The 20863-nt window shown below is 48.5% G+C and overlaps 1 protein-coding gene across 1 annotated transcript in view; it reads left to right on the top strand.

The window, feature by feature from the left end:
- The first annotated feature begins 974 nt into the window (after nt 1-974).
- Nucleotides 975-20863, top strand: part of NIN (ninein) — a 123489-nt gene continuing 103600 nt past the window's right edge. Inside the window, exons 1-2 of the mRNA XM_081921416.1 lie at nt 975-1017; nt 1746-1813. The gene's annotated coding sequence lies outside the window, so the exon portion shown is untranslated. The remainder of the gene's footprint in view (nt 1018-1745; nt 1814-20863) is intronic.

Genomic DNA, 20863 nt, shown 5'->3' with positions numbered 1-20863 from the left:
GGTTTGATACCCATCTGACTATTATAGTTAAATATAAAATATTCCTACAAGTATCTGGTTGGCCACTGTGGAGCAGGAAGTTGGACTAGCCAGACCCAGAAGGTTCTTCTTACATACACACACACAGTGGTACCTGAGGTTACAGACGCTTCAGGTTACAGACTCTGCTAACCCAGAAATAGTACCTCGAGTTAAGAACTTTGCTTCAGGATGAGAACAGAAATCGTGCTCTGGCGGTACAGCGGCAGCGGGAGGCCCCATTAGCTAAAGTGGTGCTTCAGGTTAAGAACAGTTTCAGGTTAAGAACGGACCTCTGGAACGAATTAAGTTCTTAACCAGAGGTACCACTGTACACACACACGTGCGCGCGCACACACATATATGCATATACATATATACACATGTACACACACACACACACATATATGGGACAGTTGCATATTCCGTTGTTGCCGATAGTTGGACTGATCCTCGGGGTCCCTTCTAACTCTTCAATTCTATTATTAATTATTATTATTATTATTATTATTATTATTATTATTATTATTATTATTATTATTATTATAAAAAAGGAAGCTACCTGTTTCAAAGCGCCTGCCTGAAAGCTAGTGATATGCTTTTTAATAATTAAATTTGCATTTTTAATAACTAAATATTAATGTAAAAATACTGATTCAACCAAACCTAAAACCTATTCCCCCCCTAAAGATGTAGAATTAAACCGGTCCGCGTTTCAAGGCGGAGGATGGCGGCGCGTTGCTGCCGGCCGGGACCCTCCCCGAGCGGCCGCCTGAGGCCGCTGCCTCCCTCTGCCTGCCAGCAGGGCCCGCCCGCTGCTCCGCCGGCTCCGGGGTCGAGGGGAGGTCTCTCCTCCTCCTCCTTCCCGGCCTGCTTCTGGCGCTCCGCCTCCTGCTCGCTGCGCCGTTGCTCGGCTCCGGCCATGGCGGGGGAAGAGCGGCGGCGGCCGGGCTAAGCGATGCTCCCGGGGCGAAGGAGCCGCCCGGGACCTTGACGCAGGTAAGGCAGGCTCCGGAACGCTGCGCTGCGATGCCCGGCCGCTAGAGGGGGCTGGAGAGCAGGGGGGCAGAAGCGGGGCGCGGGGCGCAAGGGCTGGCGGGGCTGTTTTGAAGCCCCCCAAAAGCCTGTCTTGTCTTTCAGGCAAAGTGGGGCGGGGATATTTGGAGAAGGGGGGGCTCTTGCTATCGTGCATGCTCCGGGGGCGCTCCGGAGGGCAGGATCTACGGGGGTGGGGAGGCTGCTTGCTTGCAGAATAGTGGGGTTCGGGGTTGGGGGGCCACTGGCAAAACGGGGGTGCGTTCCGGGGATGCTGAAATGCTCCGGGATCCGGAGAGGGGAGGGGGTGCAGATCAGGAGAGGGGGGTGTTTTCCACCCTGGAGGAAGCTGTTGTGGGGGGGTGCTGATTTGGGGGGGGGTGTCTTTCCAGAGATGGGGCTAATCTGATGCAGTAGGGAGGGAAGGAAAGCCCTCCGGGTCAGTCGCGTTCTCACGAGCGGTATACACGTTTCGTAAATCTCGCTGGGCATCAATGGGAGGGGGTTCCCTGGGGGGGGCTGTTTGAGGAGGGGGAAGTCCTTCCGAGGGGGAGGGGCTGGAGGCGGGGCCGGGGGAGGGGCGGCCCCTCCGCCATGCCAACGCCGCGCGCGCTCCTCTTCCCCCCGCCGAAGACCCCGGAGCGCATCTGGGGTTGCTAACAAAAGCCGCTTTTGGGGGGCTTGGCTTGCAGGCTTGCAGAAAGCGGCCGAGGAAGAAGAGGGTGGCGAGCCGTGCCGTGCCGTGCCATTCCCTGGGCAGGTGAGTTGCTGTCTGTCTGTCTGGCCGGCCGGCCGTCCAGTGGCGTAGCGTGGGGGGGTACAGGGGGGGGCAGCCGCACCGGTCGCAACATCTGGGGGTTAGGGTTAGGGGGCGCAAATCCACGGGTTAGGGGGCGCAAATTACTTGCCTTGCCCCGGGTGCTGACAACCCACGCTACGCCACTGCGTCCGTCCGTCTAATGGGTGGGTGGCGTGGCTGGTCTTCCTTTGCAGCCAGGTCATTTGGGGTCACCCCCCCCCCTTGGGGGAAACTCTGGCCGGAGGGAGCCCCTCTCTCTCTCCCCGGGAATGGGGGGCTCTTCCGGGGCTGGGGGCCACTTTCCTTAGCGGCGGACTTTCGCTTTCTCCAGCCGGCTTTTGCATCCATCCCCCCCCCCCCGCAAGGATGTCTTCTTCCCAGCACCTGCCTCCCACTTTCCCTTTCACGCGCTCTCCCTCTCCCCCGCCTGCCTTTCACTCGCCTTGGACAATGGAGAGAGGGAGGGAAGAGGGGGGGGTCTCGCCGGCTTCATTGTTTCTTGGCGAGCCAAAGGCTGCTCGCCCCCCCCCCCCGGCCTTGAAGGCAGAGAGAGAGAAGAGCTGAGACCGGGATATCCCTTCCCTTGCAAAGCCTGCTTTTGTTTTGGGTCTGGTTTTTGCAGAAAAAAAAGTTTCTTGGCGACCGGCGTTGGTTTGCATGCGCGGGCTTAGAGGCGGTGCAGGATTCCTGGAAACTCGCGGATCCTGTTGCTGAGGAGGGGGTTTCAGACGGGCAGGAGAATCTGGGATACTTCTCGCTTTAAGTAAGTCGGGAGGGAGCATCATCTGTTGTCTGGCAGTTCAGAAAGGGGGGGGGACTTGAATTCCTCCCAGGTTTAGAAGTGGCCAGGAAGACACTTGCTTCCAAGATCTGAGGGGGGACTATTAAGGCTATTAAGGTTTGCAGGGACAGCAGCAAAGGTGCTGGCTATTAAGGTTTATCTTCTTTTGCCTGGTGGTTCCCCAGAGTTTGAGCTTCTGTGATTTATTTTAATTTTAACTGCCTGGAGCTGCAAAGAGGAGCGACTTAAAGGAGACCAGCTGCAGAAATGTGACTTGGTGTGAATTTGCTTTTCCGGTATCCCGCCTTCCTTGACAAACTAAATTTTAAAAAAGGTTGCAACTTGAAGCAGATGTTTGCAGCTTCCTCATTTGATGGTCAATGTTTTCTCCATCTCTTCCGTGCTGGTAAGCTGCCGAACAAAAGATTTTTCAGAAGGTACACGGTGGCAGGCTCGCCAATTACGTAATTGCTGTCCCTGGACAAAAGTGGAGCTTGCAGGACAGGCGGGCTTGCTGTTTATTATGAACGGCCCCCTCCCCGGCTGCTCCTCCCCCCCCCCAAGCATGATGCTCACATTCACAATTCAGGGACAGGGAGCCTTTATGAGGCCTTCGAGCCGGTGATTCGGTGAGTTATTGCCCCACGCAACCCATTTGTAATTTCCTTTCTCTTTTTGCAAAATAAAAACCGATGGGTACATTGTCTCTCTCCCCGCCCCCCTGCTTCCTGATTAGCGGGAGGGCTTGTTGTTGAAAGACCCCTATTACAATGCTGGAGTGCCTTAAATATTCAAGACACTCACTTGTGTTTGGAGGCTATGACCATAAATTTCTGATCCTTTCCATGCAACTCCCCCCCCATTTTTTTTTAATTAGTTTTCCAAATTTATAACAAACAAACAAATAGAAAAAGAACATCAAAAACAGACAAACAAACAAGCATTTATCTTGACTGTAATAATTCCACTTTTGTTAACATTGTGGCTGAGTTTCCATATAAATCATTGTTGCAGTTTTCCAAAACTATTTTCACATAAAATTTACTTAGTCCATTAACATCTTTCTTTCTTTTTTCATTTTAACTTTAAACATATTATTCTGCAACATCACATATTGAAATCCTAGGCCTATCTGATATTCGCAACTATTTCTATTTAAATTATCTTAACATGTTTAGCTAAATAGTCTTTAAATTTCTTCCATTCCTCTTGGTACTCCTCCTCCTCCTTCTGGTTGCGGACTCTTCCGGTCAGGTTGGCCAGCTCCCAAAAGTCCATCATCTTCATCTGCCATTCCTCCACTGTTGCTACTTCTTGTGATTTCCAATTTTTGGCCAACGAAATTCCAGCTGCAGTTGTGGCCTGCTTTCCACGCAACTTTGTCCTTGGCTAATCTTCGGAGGAGCCCAGCCTGCTTCACAAATTCCCTTTGCCAACGGGAAAGGGTTTTTTTTAAGGCTGGGATCCTAAACCTTGCATGTCTGGGAGGAAGACCCATTGAATTCACCAGCGCTTAACTGGAAACTCCCCTTTGGAACTGGGGGAGGCTGGTGGAGGGGGGCAGTTGCCGGCTGCAAGACTGACTTCCTCAGTCCCCCTTGAAGAGAGAGAGGTTTGAGTGGGCTGCAGAGCAATGGCCTGTTGTCACGGGTGCCTTTTCCTTTTGTGTCCTGGTCTCCCATCAAGGGGCCTCCTCTGCCCCTCTTGCGATGAAGCGCTGTCTGCTCCACACTGCATTTGATTTATGAGACAAGAGGCTCAGCACACGGACCATTAAATTGACACCTCCTGGAAATGGATGGGAGGCAAAGTCAAGATCGCCCCCTCTTAGTCTTTATTTGTTTAGTGACCCCAGAGCCTAATGCTTTAAACTGCACAGAAATTTAGCCTCTGGGACTGCCCCCTTACCATCCAGATTGGGACTCTGATGCGCAACCAAGCCAGTCACTTGCGCTCAGCCTAACCTACCGCACAGGGTCGTTGTGACGTTAAAGGGGAGGAGAGCTTACGGGAACCACTTTTGGGCTCCTTAGAGCAGGGCTTCCCAAACTTGAGTCTCCAGCTGTTTTTGGACTACAGTTCCCATCAGAGTCCTGACTCCGGGCCCTGCTAGCTAGGGATGATGGGATTTGTAGTCCAACAACAGCTGGAGGTCCACGTTTGGGGACGTTAGAGGAAAAGTGGGATGCGATTGTAATAGGACAGATTTCTAAAAAGAACCAAGGAGCATCTTCAGTGCTGCTATGTTCAGATCTGAGCACCAGTGGAAGGAAGTTTACATGTGCTGCCTATAGGACAAACAAGGTCTGCTGATGATTCCTACTTCAAAATGTTGTGTTTGATTACTGTTTGGGGTCTTCAAGGTCTGCCCTTATGTGGGTGGAGCTGTTGTTGTTTAGTCGTGTCCGACTCTTTGTGACCCCCTGGACCAGAGCACACCAGGCCCTCCTGACTTCCACTGCCTCCCGCAGTTTGGTCAAACTCATGCTGATAGCTTCGAGAACACTGTCCCACCATTTCATCCTCTGTCGTCCCCTTCTCCTTGTGCCCTCCATCTTTCCCAGCATCAGGGTCTTTTCCAGGGAGTCTTCTCTTCTCATGAGGTGGCCAAAGTCTTGGAGCCTCAGCTTCAGGATCTGACCTTCCAGTGAGCACTCAGGGCTGATTTCCTTAAGACTGGAGAGGTTGGATCTCCTTGCAGTCCATGGGACTCTCAAGAGTCTTCTCCAGCACCATAATTCAAAAGCATCAATTCTTCGGTGATCAGCCTTCTTTATGGTCCAGCTCTCACTTCCATACATCACTACTGGGAAAACCATAGCTTTAACTATACGGACCTTTGTTGGCAAGGTGATGTCTCTAGGGGCATAGCAAGTCAGAGCAAGAGCCCATTTAGCTCAGAATAGCCTACCAGGCAAGTCCATCTCCCAAGAGACTGTGATCTACTCCCACTATAAAAAAACTGGCAGTGATCTACCCATTTTCATTGCCAAGAGTTGTTCATGTTTTGGAGATGGTGACCCAGAGAGTTTTTAAGCTTTTCTGGGGGGTCGATCAGGAGTGCCCCAGAGATCTACCTGGAACACCTCCGCGATCTACTGGTAGATTGCAATCTACCTGTTGTACATGCCTACACTGACTGGCAGCAGCTCTCCAAGGTTTCAGACAGAGGATATTTCCCCTCCTCAGCCATTCCTACCTGGAGATGCTGGGAGTTCATTCTCTCCCCCCTCCCCCCCAGCTGTTTCCTCCCATGTGAGTAGGATGTAAGGTTATCAGCTGACCGGAATAATCATAATAAAAAACCTTGGCCCAACTTGCCCCTGTGATTTTAGAAGCAGCTTGATCTGTCGACTGACAGCTTTTCACAGCCCAGGAGAGGGAATCTAGCTGCTGCTTGTCGGACAGGTGTGGCAGTTCATAGAAGGGTGACAGCTTTTGCAAGGCAGGTGAGGAGGTGTTTGGTTTCTGAACTATGCCAAAAGAAGCGAGGGGACCTTTTCCTTATTCCAAGTAAGACCATGGCTCCATCTGGCTCAATATTGCCTACACGGACTGGCAGAGGCTCTGTAGGGTTTCAGGCAGGGGGCCTTCCCAGCCCTTCTTGGAGATGCCAGGCAGATCTAACCACTGAGCAATGTCCATGTAGGGCAGGCATAGGCAAACTCCCAATGTTTTTGGGACTACAACTCCCATCATCCCTAGCTAACAGGACCAGTGGTCAAGGATGATGGGAATTGTAGTCTCAAAACATCTGGAGAGCCAATTTGCCTATGCCTGTGGTAGGGCATATAAAATCTTTTTGTATGCCACTGTGCCATAAAATATATGAGCAGTTTACAGCAGTGAAATGTAAAAACCATAAAAAATTTTTTAAAAATTCAATTAACAATTGTGGAAAGATTTATTCTCCCAATGGCCTGCGTAGGCCTGGTGGAATGGAAATGTTTTCAGCAGAAGTTTAGACTCGTCTAGTGCCAGAGTGTTAGGGGCCAACACAGAGCCTATGAACCTCGAAAGCTGCCATGGGGGCTCTGATCTGCCTCCCCAGTTGAAGTCAGCGATGCTTCTGAATACCAGTTGCTGGAAACCACAGGAAGGGCGTGTGGCTCTTGTGATCGGATCCTGGTTTCCTACAGGCATCTAGCTGGCCAGTGTGAGAACAGTATGCTGGACTAGATGGGCCACTGGCCTGATCCTGAAGGCTCTACTTAGGTTCTTATAGTCGGACCATAAGGGGCCCATATAGCTAAGTGTTGTTGTTGTTGAGTCGTTTAATTGAGTCCGACCCCCCGGACCAGAGCATGCCAGGCACTCCTGTCTTCCACTGCCTCCCGCAGTTTGGTCAAACCCATACTGGTAGCCTTGAGAACACTGCCCGACCATCTCATCCTCTGTCGTCCCCTTCTCCTTCTGCCCTCCATCTTTCCCAACATCAGGGTCTTTTCCAGGGAGTCTTCTCTTCTCATGAGGTGGCCAAATATTGGAGCCTCAGCTTCAGGATCTGTCCTTCCAGTGAGCACCCAGGGCTGATTTCCTTCAGAATGGATAGGTTGGATCTTCTTGCAGTCCATGGGACTCTCCAGAGTCTCCTCCAGCACCATAATTCAAAAGCATCAATTCTTCAGCGATCAGCCTTCTTGATGGTCTAGCTCTCACTTCCATACATCACTACTGGGAAAACCATAGCTTGAACTATACGGACCTTTGTTGGCAAGGTGATGTCTCTGCTTTTTAAGATGCTGTCTAGGTTTGTCATTGCTTTTCTCCCAAGAAGCAGGCGTCTTTTAATTTTGTGGCTACTGTCACCATCTGCAGTGATCATGAACCCCAAGAAGCCCTCTGTGGTAGCTTATCTTAAAGTTTTAAGTGTCTGTACGCTTATCGCATTTATAAATTTCAAATTTATTGTTGTACATTGTTTTAAATGTTTGTTTTCCTTCTGGGATTGTACCCCCAAGTGTGTTTTATAAGCTGGTCTCCTACCGTAATAAATTATCTATCTATCTACCTACCCTGACTGGCAGCAGCTGTTCAGGGTTTCAGATGGGGACATTCCCAGCCCTGCCTGGAGAAGGCAGGAATCGAACGCAGGACTTTCTAATAAAGCTGACACTGCTGTTAATTCTGTGTGACATTTGCATGTGTATCTTGGAAGGTTGGCAGAGTCTTGTCTGAATGCATGACTTCAGAGTAGACCTATATGCAAGCCAGCCCCGGAAGTGATTTGGGGTCCTCCGCCCCTCAAAAAAGCCATCAGCACAAAAGACTGCAACCTTGATACCTCCTTCCTGAGAGTTCTGCTTCTTCGCTCTGATGTGGTGACACCCGACTGCTCAATTAAGAGGTTGTTAATTGCCTGACTACTTGACGATTAATCAATCCCTAACACCTGCAGCCTGGGAAGTAATTGAGAGCGGTGGGAAATACGAGGGAGCTGTCTGCTCCTTGTCTCCCTTGGCTTCACTCTGGGCTCCAGTTCCTTTGAAGAACACTTGGGCAAAAAAAATGAGAGGCACAAATACAAGATGGGTGACACCTGGCTTGAGAGCAGTACATGTGAAAAGGATCTAGGAGTCTTGGTTGACCACAAACTTGACATGAGCCAACAGTGTGACGCGGCAGCTTAAAAAGCCAATGCAATTCTGGGCTGCATCAATAGGAGTATAGCATCTAGATCAAGGGAAGTAATAGTGCCACTGTATTCTGCTCTGGTCAGACCTCACCTGGAGTACTGTGTCCAGTTCTGGGCACCACAGTTCAAGAAGGACACTGACAAACTGGAACGTGTCCAGAGGAGGGCAACCAAAATGGTCAAAGGCCTGGAAACGATGCCTTATGAGGAACGGCTAAGGGAGCTGGGCATGTTTAGCTTGGAGAAGAGGAGGTTAAGGGGTGATATGATAGCCATGTTCAAATATATAAAAGGATGTCACATAGAGGAGGGAGAAAGGTTGTTTTCTGCTGCTCCAGAGAAGCGGACACGGAGCAATGGATCCAAACTCAAAGAAAGAAGTTTCCACCTAAGCATTAGGAAGAACTTCCTGACAGTAAGAGCTGTTTGACAGTGGAATTTGCTGCCAAGGAGTGTGGTGGAGTCTCCTTCTTTGGAGGTCTTTAAGCAGAGGCTTGACAACCATATGTCAGGAGTGCTCTGATGGTGTTTCCTGCTTGGCAGGGGGTTGGACTCGATGGCCCTTGGGGTCTCTTCCAACTCTATGATTCTATGATTCTATGAACTGCTCCCTTCCAGAGTCATCATTCAGTCCCAGCATGGCCTGGGCGCCCCATAGAAAGAGTCTGCATTAAATAACGTTTAACTTTGTAGTCTGGGGATGTGGGCTTTGGGAAAGCCAAGCCACTGCTAAGTGCTGGATGGACGGAAGGATTTATTCCAAGTTCAGCGAAGGTGCTTTGGGGTGGCTTGTGTGGAAGCATCCCTTTGTGATAATCCCCCTGCATGCGAAGAGCTAGCGAGTCAGGGAAGGACCTGATGTTCTAGCTTTCTGCATGCAGGGAGGTTCAGAAGTTGGAATGTGTGCAGAGGAGGGCAGCCAAGATGATCACAGGAAGTGTCAGATTTACGTATAAGCTAAACAAGCTATAGCTTAGGGCTCCACTCTCTTGCGGCCCCCCAAAAATATACTTCTTCTTAATTGTATTTCACTATTAATGTACATCTTAATTGTATTTCAGTTCAACAATTAATTTGATAAAATACATATTTTGTTATGTGTAAATGGCTTTAGATACCAGGTCCATAAATTACCATATAGCATATATTCAACACAAAAAACAGCGACCATTTGTTGTTGACAAAGGACAGCTGGACATAGAAAGGGCCCCATCACCTTCAGGAGCTTAGGGCCTTGTTGTTGTTTAGTCGTTTAGTCGTGTCCGACTCTTCGTGACCCCCTGGACCAGAGCACGCCAGGCACTCCTGTCTTCCACTGCCTCCTGCAGTTTGGTCAAACTCATGCTGGTAGCTTCGAGAACACTGTCCCACCATCTCATCCTCCGTCGTCCCCTTCTTCTTGTGCCCTCCATCTTTCCCAACATCAGGGTCTTTTCCAGGGAGTCTTCTCTTCTCATGAGGTGGCCAAAGTAGGAGTCTCAGCTTCAGGATCTGTTCCTTCCAGTGAGCACTCAGGGCTGATTTCCTTCAGAATGGATACGTTTGATCTTCTCTCTCTCTCTCTCTCTCTCTCTCTCTCTCTCTCTCTCTCTCTCTCTCTCTCTCGTCTCCTCCAGCACCAAAATTCAAAAGCATCCATTCTTCAACGATCAGCCTTCTTGATGGTCCAGCTCTCACTTCCATACATCACTACTGGGAAAACCATAGCTTTAACTATAGGGGCCTTTGTTGGCAAGGTGATGTCTCTGCTTTTTAAGATGCTGTCTAGGTTTGTCATTGCTTTTCGCTTAAGGCCTTATCAAACCTAAATCTGGCCCTGATCATGGGTCTGGAAACCAAGGAAGGGTTGAGGAAAAGAGCAGACTGAGACAGGATAGACATCTTCAGAAAAATCTGAAGGACTACTACATGGGACGTGGAACAAGCTTGTAGTCTGCGTCTCCAGAGGGTAGGACCCGAACCGGTGGGTCCAAATGAAATGAAAAGAGATACTGACCAAATATTAGGATGAACTTCCTGATAGTAAGAGTTCTGTACCTGTCTTGGCTCCCGGAGATGATTTAACCCTCGTTTACAGGGAGAGCCCGTCTCTTGGTCACAAGCCCTGAAATGTTCTATATCTAGAGGATGAAAGGGGAAGAGCCATAACTCAGTGGCCCAGCCTTTGCTAGGTATAAAGAAGGTCAGTCCAATATTGCATCTTCATATAGGGAATATCGCCTGGAGAGCTGCTGCCAGCCAGTTTTGGCCATACTGAGCTTGAGGGACCCCAGCGGTTCAGTGCTGCAAAGGGCAGCTTCCTGTGTTCCTATAAAAGCAGCACCAGGAGCCTGGATAGCTCAGCTGGTTGGAGCATGGTGCTGATCATGCCAAGGTTATAGGTTTGATCCCTGCGTATTCCTGCATTTCAGTGGGTTGGACTAGATGACCCTTGGGGTCCCTTCCAAGACTTCAGTTCTATGGTTCTGTGAACTGGGGCCTGGAAGTAAGCCAGGTGAAATTTTCCAATCTAATCTCTTAGTATGCATTTCTTATTTTCCCTGTTACATTTAAAACTCATAACCAATATCTCTATTCTTTATCTACTTTGTAGCACTTCATATATTTCTCCTTACAAAACTTCTTGTAGTCCTACTAGCGTAATTTGTTGATTACAGTTGCTCTTCAAATAATTCATATACGTCTTCCAATCTTCGGTAAATCTCTGGTCCCGCAGGTTTCGAATCCTTCCTGTCCTTTTGTCCAATTTTGTCCATTATTTTCATCTGCCATTCTTCTTTCGTCTGAATTTCTTCTTGTTTCCATTTCTGGGCTAACAATACTCTTGCCGCAGTTGTTGCATATAAAAACAATCTAACATCTTGCCTATTCATGTCCTGACCTATAATACCAAGTAAAAATGCTTCTGGTTTTTTTTTTTTTAATGTATATATCAACATCTCTTTCATCTCATTATATATCATTTCCCAGAAGTTCTTTACTTTTTAACATTCCCATCTTCTGAGCATCTCAATCACTTATTTATGACTGAACAGACTAGAAATGCCTTCTTTGCTTTGCGTTTAACATTTTACCACTCTTACCCCTATTTCACGTGAGTTTGTATTTACGATTCTGAGCCGCCGCAAGTCGCAAAATAGCCACTTATTAATAATAGCTGCTATCGCTGGATCAAGCTCAACATCAGTGTTGTCAAATTAATTAAACTACATAGACTCAATTGGATTTTGAATAAATGTGCAGTTAATGGTGACTGTTTTCAATTTTGTTGTGCTATTATCTTCCGTAGTGGAGTGTGCAAACCACTATTCCGAATCACGCTTTTTATAGGGTAGACTCCCCATATCATCTAGGAAGTGGGGTGCCATTTTCCTTCTGAGTAAAACGCAGGGGGTCGGGTGGCTGCCGTGTTCCAGAAGCTAGTCCTCATTAATAATAATAATGTAATAATAATTTATTACTTATATCCCGCCCATCTGGCTGGGTCTCCCCAGCCACTCTGGGCAGCTTCCAACAGGAGATTAAAAATACATTAAAACGTCAGTCATTAAAAAAACTTCCCTAAACATGAAGCTGTTTCTTCCTTGCTTCACCTGAATCTATACCCACCCACTAACCCCTGTGCTCAGTTCCACCTATGGGATGAATTGGGCTCTTGCCCAGGAAAATGTCCAATGCCAGTGCTGTTTTGTACCCTTGAAACTCTCTGATAGTCCCTTGAACAAAAGCCGGCATGTCGGCCTGAGCTCTCTGTCCCTCTCCTCCTCTTCCCACCCGCTGCGATAACCATGTTTTGTTTGCAAGCGTCCTCTCTAAAGGATTGATTTGTGATGAGCTAATGCCATTATTCTTAGGAGGCCTCATTAAGTTCACCTGTACATGGAGCTTGAGATCTTCCCGTTTTGAGTCCGAGGCCCAAAGGTGCAAGAATCGTAGAATTGTAAGAGTTGGAAGGGACCAGTCCAACCCCCTGCAATGCAGGAATCTCAACACGGGGTCCCTCGACCAATTTGAAACCAGACCAGACCCTGCTTAGCTTTGCAATGTGCTAGCAGTTCTATTGCTACAAGAGGACATGTGCTTTGGAAGCTGCCTTCATCTGAGTCAGACCATTTACAGTCTCAAAGCTCTAACACTGTATCAGAACAGATAGTGTAGGCCAGGGGTCAGCATACTTTTCCAGCAGGGGGTCAGTCCACTGTCCCCCAGACTTTGTGGGGGGGGCAGACTTTATATATATTTTTTTAATGAACAAATTCCTATGCCCCACAAATAAGCCAGAGATGCATTTTAAATAAAAGCACATACAGTGGTACCTTGGGTTAAGTACTTAATTCGTTCCAGAGGTCTGTTCTTAACCTGAAACTGTTCTTAACCTGAAGCACCACTTTAGCTAATGGGGCCTCCTGCTGCTGTTGCGCCACCCGAGAACGATTTCTGTTCTCATCCTGAAGCAAAGTTCTTAACCTGAGATAATATTTCTGGGTTAGCGGAGTCTGTAACCTGAAGTGTATGTAACCTGAAGTGTATGTAACCTGAGGTACCACTGTATTCTACTCATGTAAAAACACCAGGCAGGCCCCACAAATAACCCAGAGATGGACTTTAAATAAAAGGACACATTCTACTCATGTAAAAACATGCTGGTTCCCAGACCGTCCGCGGGCCGGATTGAGAAGGCAATTGGGCTGGATCCAGCCCCCGGGACTTAGTTTGCCTACCCATGGTGTAGGCCTTGGAATATTAATTGTCATTTCCGTTGGCCTCTATAGCCTACCATGGTATCTCAACTAGCAAACCAAGATTTGCAGCCCAAAGTCACTAAAGGCAGCCCTGTTTAGGGGAGTTTTTAATGTTTAATAGGTTATCGTATTTTAGTGTTTTGCTGGAAGCCGCCCGGAGTGGCGGGGGGGACCCAGCCAGATGGGCGTGTTTAAATAAATAAATAAATAAATAATAATTTGGTGGGTTTCACAACCGGAGTGTTTCATTACACATCCGACACCTGTTACGTTTTTCCACCTGAAGTTAAGACTGGAGACAAACTTCATTCTCACCTGTCAAAACTACTCCCCCCCCCCCGGTTCAGAGTTTATAAGAGAGGGAAGGAGCTTGGCCTCAGGTAGATTATTATTCCTATATTTATTTATATTCCGCTCTCCCCCCCCCCCCCCCGACAGATCAGCAAATAAGTAAATGTTGAGAGCCAAACCAGGCAGTGATAGTCCAGAAGTGCTCCAGCGCTCGCTGCTGTGCCAGTTCAGGCTGGCCACTCATGCCCTACGACATGGGTGGAGAACTTTGTGGCCAGGGGCCAGATGTGCCCTTCCATGCCTCTCTTCCTGGTCCTTGAGACTCTCCTTGGGCCACATGTCTCACCCATCTCGCTTCACGCATTGGGTGCTTTTTCCTGGCTCAGATGTGTCCTTGAACTCTGCCTCATTATAGAGTTACAAGCTTGGTGGATCAGGGGTTATGCTGTGGACATAGTGTATCTTGATTTCAGTAGGGCTTTTGACAAAGTCGCCCTTGAAATTATTGCAAGGAAGCTGGGAAAATGTGGGTTGGACGAGTGTGGGGTTTGGAAGCTGCACGGTCAGGGGAAAAACAAAGCTGTCCAGGGTTGTAAAGACTGCAGAGAGAATAATTGGGTGCACTCTTCCCACCTTGGATCAAATCTATGCTTCCAGGTGTCATAAGAAAGCTGCAGAGATAGCGCAGGATAGCGCGCACCCCGGAAATGATCTCTTCCAGCTTCTGCCTTCTGAAAGAAGGTACAGGGTTATAAAGACTAGGACTAGCTGCCTGAGAAACAGTTTCTATCCAAATGTGATTTTGGTTTTAAACGCAGTGTAAGGTAGTCTCTGTGGGAGTATATTGTATTTAATTATGGGGTATCAGAGCTTTTAGGGGGCTAACCAGCCTGGGATAGTATGCTTGTTGGTTTCTGAATGTCTGATCTAGATTTTTTCAATTTCGTTGTTCTGTATGGGACAATGACAATAAAGATTATTGTATCGTATCGTAACTGTAAGGTGGATTTGTAGCTGGTTGATTGACCGAACCCAAAGAGTACTCATTCATGGTTCCTCATCATCCTGGAAAAAAGCGACAAGTGGGGTGCCACAGGGTTCTGTCCTGGGCCCCTTGTTGTTCATTGTCTTTATAAATGTTGTTGTTGTTTAGTCGTTTAGTCGTGACCCCCTGGACCAGAGCACGTCAGGCACACCTGTCTTCCACTGCCCCCCACAGTTTGGTCAGACTCATGTTTGTAGCTTCGAGAACACTGTCCAACCATCTCGTCCTCCGTCGTCCCCTTCTTCTTGTGCCCTCAATCTTTCCCAACATCCTTTATAAATGACAGATGAAGGAATTGAGTGGATGCTCATCCAATCTGCTGATGACACCAAATTGGGAGAGGTAGCCAGTGCTGCAGAAGACAGAATAAGGATTCAAGATTAACAGATTTGAAAACTGGTCCCTTCCAACTCTCCAGGTCTAGGAATATGTTTGCTCCCTTTTCTTAATGAAGCAAAGCGCCACATCTCGTTCTTCCGTCGCCTAGAAACCTGGTGTTTCCCTAATACCTTTCCACCAGAGCGTGGGAGTAAGAGGCAGTCTTAAAATAGCCACCGGCCTTACGGTCAAGCGAGCAGATCTTGCAAGGCTTTCCTTGCTGAGCCATCTGTTCTGACTTTTTTTAAAAAAGAGAGACCAACTTGGGGAGAATTAAAGTCACGACACTGACACCCAGGTTGTGCATGGATGGAGGGGGAGTGGTACTGCATTAGCGGGGTCTGGGAGGTCCGGACGAATTTCTCTCCCAGATATCCGTGACTCTCTTTTTGAAGATCCAGCAGCGCAGGCCAGCAGGAGCAAGCCTTGAAAGGGGCCGGATCTGTGAAAGAGCACCTGGTGCAGATTTGACCGGACTCGGCTGCTCCCCGCTCTGCCAGCTGTGGCCGAGGGCTGGTCATGCCTGGCCTATTCTTGCATCTCTGGGTGGGGAGCAATTGAGCAGACGGCAAAGCAGTCCAGGCATTCCAGCCACTCTCTCAGCTGCCCGGCCATCTGGAGGGGAGATGAAAAGGCCCACTTCGAAATGCTGCCTTTTGTTTTGGTGATTTGGAGCCCCTTCCCTTTCCCCCGGCTCTTTGACATCTCTTCCTCAACCTCCTCCAAATCTCCCAAGTGCGTTTTTCAAAGCTAAGTCGAAATGTGGTTTATATTATTATTGTGATTACCACTACTACTAATGCAAGTCCAGGCTGCATCAACAGAAGTCCAGCTCAAGGGAAGTAACCAAGGGAGACAGTGGACTCCCCTTCCTTGGAGGATTTTAAGATCCTTGGATGGCCATCTGGCATGGATGCTTGAGCTGAGATGCCTGCATGGCAGGGGGTTGGACTAAATGACCCTCTGGGGTCACTTACAACTCTACAATTCTATGATTTGATAGTCCCACTCAATTCTGCCTTGGTCAGACCACACCTGGAGTCCTGTGTCCGGTTCTGGGTGCCGCAGTTTAGGAAGGATATTGACAAGTTGGAAGGTGTTCAGAGGAAGGCGACCAAGATGATCAAGGATCTGGAAACCAAGCCTTATGTGGGAATGTTCAGGGATGCAGGAGAGGATATATTGTTGGATTATACCCTTTCCAACTTGTGTTAACAAGTTCACAATTTTAGCAGAGTAACATTCTCCCTTTTTAAACTCACAGCGGATGTGTTTGCTCAGGCTCGCTAAAGCCTCTATAATAACTGTTCTGGTATCTCCCCCTTATTCCCTCATAAAAGATAAGACATGGCACAGTCTTCTATAAAAGTATAAAAAAGAGTTTACTCAACTCACATTCTGTTCACAATTGGATCCCAGAAGGCAGACTTAGCTTAGAAAAGTTACATACACCTGGAAACTATCTCATAAGGAGACAGACCCTTTGTCTTCTCTTGGCTGGAGCCCAAGAGAGCATCTTTGGCTAAGCAGATGTTGCTTCGACGAAAGTAGTCACAGAGAGAGATGGCTGCCCTGCCCTGTGCTTTTGTCATTACCTGCACAGGTGAGGCCACGCCCACCTCTAGTCACATGCAGAGGAAGTCTGTCCCAGCCCAGAAGGAAACAGGAAGTTTACCTGCTGGTTGGACAAACATTCCTCCCCATGTGTAAACATGTTCACTCTAGGAATGTTGTACTTGGCTGCTCTTGTGTTTCACATCCCACACCTTATGAGGAATGGTTGAAGGAGCTGGGTATGTTTAGCCTGGGAAAGAGGAGACCGAGAGGAGATAGGAGAGCCATTTTCAAATACCTCAAGGGTTGCCCCATGGAAGAGGGAGCAAGCTTGTTTTCTCCTGCTCCAGAGGTGAGGACCCAAACCAACAGATTCAAATGACAAGAAGGGAGAGTCTGACGAAACATTAGGAAGAGCTTTCTGGGGCGAGGGCTGTGCAACGGTGGAACAGATTCTTTTGCAAGGTGGTGGCCTCTCCTTCACTGGAGGTTTTCGAACAAAGGTTCAATGGCCACCTGTCCGGGTTTCTTTAGCTGCGATTCCTGCATTTCAGGGGGTTGGACTAGATGACCCTTGGGTCCCCTTCCAGCAATACCATTCTACGATTTCTTTCCTGATATCGCTGCCTCTTTCCCCTCCTCCTCCAAATCATCCTTAAAGACAACTAGGGATGTCTTTATCAAAATTAGCAAAGCTATATCAAACCATGGTTTAGGATTCCAGCTTGCAAATTGGTTCAGACATTATACTAAGCGCGAGTGAAGCTTCCCGATCTTGTCCGAATTCACACAGAAGGAAGTGGCTAATAAAGTGAGGAGCCTGCATTTAGTCAGAGGTCAACATACTCTGTTAAATCTAAACTGTAAGTCATCTGGGGGGGGGGGAATTTGGGTCAAAATGGCTCATAAATAATCTTATAAAACAAATTCACCATTCCAGGGTTTGCTGGATGAATCGGTGGGACTTGGGATGAGACCATCCTTTGTTGCTCAGGCAAAGGGGGAGGACCTGAGTCCTAGTATTTATTCCATTACTTACAATCCAGAGGCTTCCTGTTCGTGTTAATGGCCTGTATATATCATTGCATCTCCAGGGGTGGCTGAGAATGATTCCTGTCCGACTTCATCTGCCAGTCTGTGTAAACTGAGCTAAGTGGACTTTTGGCCTGACTCTGTTCAAGGCAGGTTCCTGCATCCCTAATGTGAACGATGCAAAAACTGCAAGATAGGTCCCTGCCCCAGAGGCGCTTACAGTCTGAGTTTTATTGCCAGGAATGTGGCCTGGGGATTGTGCCAAAAGCTTTGTGGGAAATGGGAAGGGCTCCTTGAGGAGGGGTTTGAAGGAAAGCGGGGAGGTGGCATCACCTAGGTGTACAATGCAGACCCCCCCACCTGCCAGCTATAGTGCTTTCTGTGGCACCTAGTTCAAAAATACAGCGGTCACTATGTTCCAATGAAGGCTTTACATGGCTCTAGTCCTGGTTGAGTAACAGACCAGTACCAGAAAGGCAGCGGTGATCATATCCCTTTGCACTCCTGCTTTGCTTAGAAATAATTAGCTTTGACAAATGCACCTCCTTTTTTTCCCTTTTCCTTTCTAAAAATGTTGATCCTGAGCAGGTTTTCCTCCCACGCTCACTCCCCGCTGGTGAAAGTCCTTCTATCTCGTTTTACCTGTTCGTGGATAACCAGAGATTATCTGGGATTTAAAAGGGATAAAGCAAAATAGCATGTTTGGAGGAAGAAGTCAGCAGCGTGGGGCAGGAATACCTACCGCCCCCTGCCTGTGGCATCATTTGCCCATGGGGTTCTTCTGCAAAAGTCTTGGTGCCCATTGCGAAGGAGGCCTTCCCTACCTCACAGGGTTGGTGTGATGATTAAATGAGGAGGGACAATGCCATGCAGGACTCCCTGAGCTCCTTGGAAGAGAAGGGTGGGCTAAATTAAATGAAATTAAAAGAAAAACATTGGGAGAAATTTGCACTAAAATGTTGATAAATTATTATTATTATTATTATTATGAAGGATTATTATTTATACCCCGCCCATCTGGCTGGGTTTCCCCAGCCACTCTGGGCGGCTTCCAACAAAGTATTAAAATACAGTGGTCTGTTAAACATTAAAAGCTTCCCTGAATAGGGCTGCCTTCAGATGTCTTCTAAAAGTCTGGTAGTTGTTCTTCTCTTTGACATCTGGTGAGAGGCCGTTCCACAGGGCGGGCGCCACCACCGAGAAGGCCCTCTGCCTGGTTCCCTGTATCTTGGCTTCTTGCAGTGAGGGAACTGCCAGAAGGTCCTCAGTGCTGGACCTCAGCGTCCGGGCAGAACGATGGGGGTGGAGATGTTCCTTCAGGTATACTGGGCCAAGGTCATTTAGGGCTTTCAAGGTCAGCACCAACAATTTGAATTGTGCTCGGAAACATACTGGGAGCCAATGTAGGTCTTTCAGGACCGGTGTTATGTGGTCTCTGTGACTGCTCCCAGTCACCAGTTTGGCTGCCGCATTCTGGATTAGTTGTAGTTTCCGGGTCACCTTCAAAAGGTAGCCCCACATAGAGCGCATTGCAGTAGTCCAAGCGGGAGATAACCAGAGCATGCGTCACTCTGCGAGACAGTCTGCAGGCAGGTAGGGTCTCATCCTGTGTACCAGATAGAGCTGGTAAACAGCTGCCCTGGACACAGAATTGACTTGTGCCTCCATGGACAGCTGTGAGTCCAAAATGACTCCCAGGCTGCGCACCTGGTCCTTCAGGGGCACAGTTACCCCATTCAGGACCAGGGAGTCCTCCACACCCACCAGCCTCCTGTCCCCCCAAAACAGTACTTCTGTCTTGTCAGGATTCAGCCTCAATCTGTTCATGAAGACATTACGAAAACAGCATCCTAAATGGATAAACTGAAATTATGATTTTTTTATCCAGGGGGGAGCAGGGGACCAGCTTGAATAAAATATGGGCGGCGGGTAAGCCCTGCCCTGCATAATCGATCACAAGACACAGCATGCGCAAACCATTGAAATGGCAATGCCCATCAACTTAGGGGAGCCCCCGGCCCCCTCAAATATTTTATTGGAGGGGGGGACTGAAAGGATTTCGGACCTTAAAGGTTGGCTCCTACGGTGGGGAGGAATGAGAAACGGAGAGAATCCGAAATGGACTGATGGTCCCCTCTTTACTCCAGAGGTTGCTGGAGCCATCTTCCTGGAGTATTGGTCCTCCTGGCTGGGGCTGCTGGGAGCTGGAACACAGCATCCCTTGGAGGACCACAGGCATCCCAAGCCTTGATGTTGGCCATCATCTTCTTTCCATCCACGCAGATGCCTCAATGAACCCAGAAGCAGAACGCAAAGGTGGCCACACGGCGGGCGCCTCTGCTGTCCTTTGTCTCCTGAACCTGCTCTGCATCTGGTGAGCTCAGGCTCCTCTCTCTCTCTCTCTCTCTCTCTCTCTCTCTCTCTCTCTCTCTCTCTTTCTCTCTTTCTCTCTCTCTCTCTTTCTCTCTTTCTCTCTTTCTGTCGTTCTCTCTCTCTGGGGGGGCAACATCCCGGAACCCAAATCCAGGAGGAGCTCTCCCTTCCAGGCAGATGCAGACCACCTTAGCTTTAGCAAGGGAGTTGCATCACGAGCCTTTGGACCAGGGCTAGGCAACCTAAGGCCCGTGGGCCAGATGCGCCCCAATCGCCTTCCCAATCTGGCCTGCGGACGGTCCGGGAATCAGCATGTTTTTACATGAGTAGTTACAGGTGGTAGCTGTGTTGGTTGAAACAAAATTAAAAATTCCTTCCAGTAGCATTTTAGAGACCAACTAAGTTTGTCCTTCATATGAGTTTTCGTGTCCATGCTGTGTTATTTCTGGGGCCTGCCTGGTGTTTTTACATGAATAGAATGTTGTGCTTTTACAGTGGATTCTTGGGTCGCGAACATGATCCGTGCGGGATGCACGTTCGCAACCCGCAGCACCGCGTCTGCACACACGCAGGTCGCGATTCGGCACTTCTGTGCATGTGCAAAGCGCATTTTAGTGGTTCTGCACATGTGTGAGCACTGAAACCCAGAAGTAACCCGTTCTGGTACTTCCGGGTTTGGCGCGGTGCACAACCCAGAAATGCGCAACCTGAAGCGTCTGTAACCCGAGGTATGACTGTATTTAAAATGCATCTCTGGGTTATTTGTGGGGCATAGGAATTCGCTCATATCTTTTTTTCAAAATACTGTATAGTCCAGCCCCCCACAAGGTCTAAGGGAGAGTGGACCGGCCCACGGCTGAAAAAGGTTGCTGACCCCTGCTTTGGGCCACAGCCTGATTGTACCAGCGATATGGCAGCCACCAAGGACTTGCCATCCTGTTGAGATCCAGGGAATCTCAGGGAATGCAGGTAGCTGCTGGTAGTTAGGAGGAGGCTGTTTCTGTTTTTGTCGGAGCAGGTCAGGTGGTAAAAGTTTCCTGCCGCTACTCTCAAGTTCTTGCAAATGTAGAATGGGTATTAGGTGGTACATGTGAGAGTGCCACTTCTTCAGATAGTGGGTAACTTTTGGAAGCAGCCCTGTAAGCATTTACAGATAGGTAGCCGTGTTGGTCTGCCATAG

The sequence above is a fragment of the Podarcis melisellensis genome, assembly GCF_964234715.1.
Source record: "Podarcis melisellensis genome assembly, chromosome: 1".
Lineage (NCBI taxonomy): Eukaryota > Metazoa > Chordata > Lepidosauria > Squamata > Lacertidae > Podarcis > Podarcis melisellensis.
The sequence above is the reverse complement of the archived record's forward strand: the minus strand, read 5'-3'. Positions and strand labels throughout refer to the sequence as shown.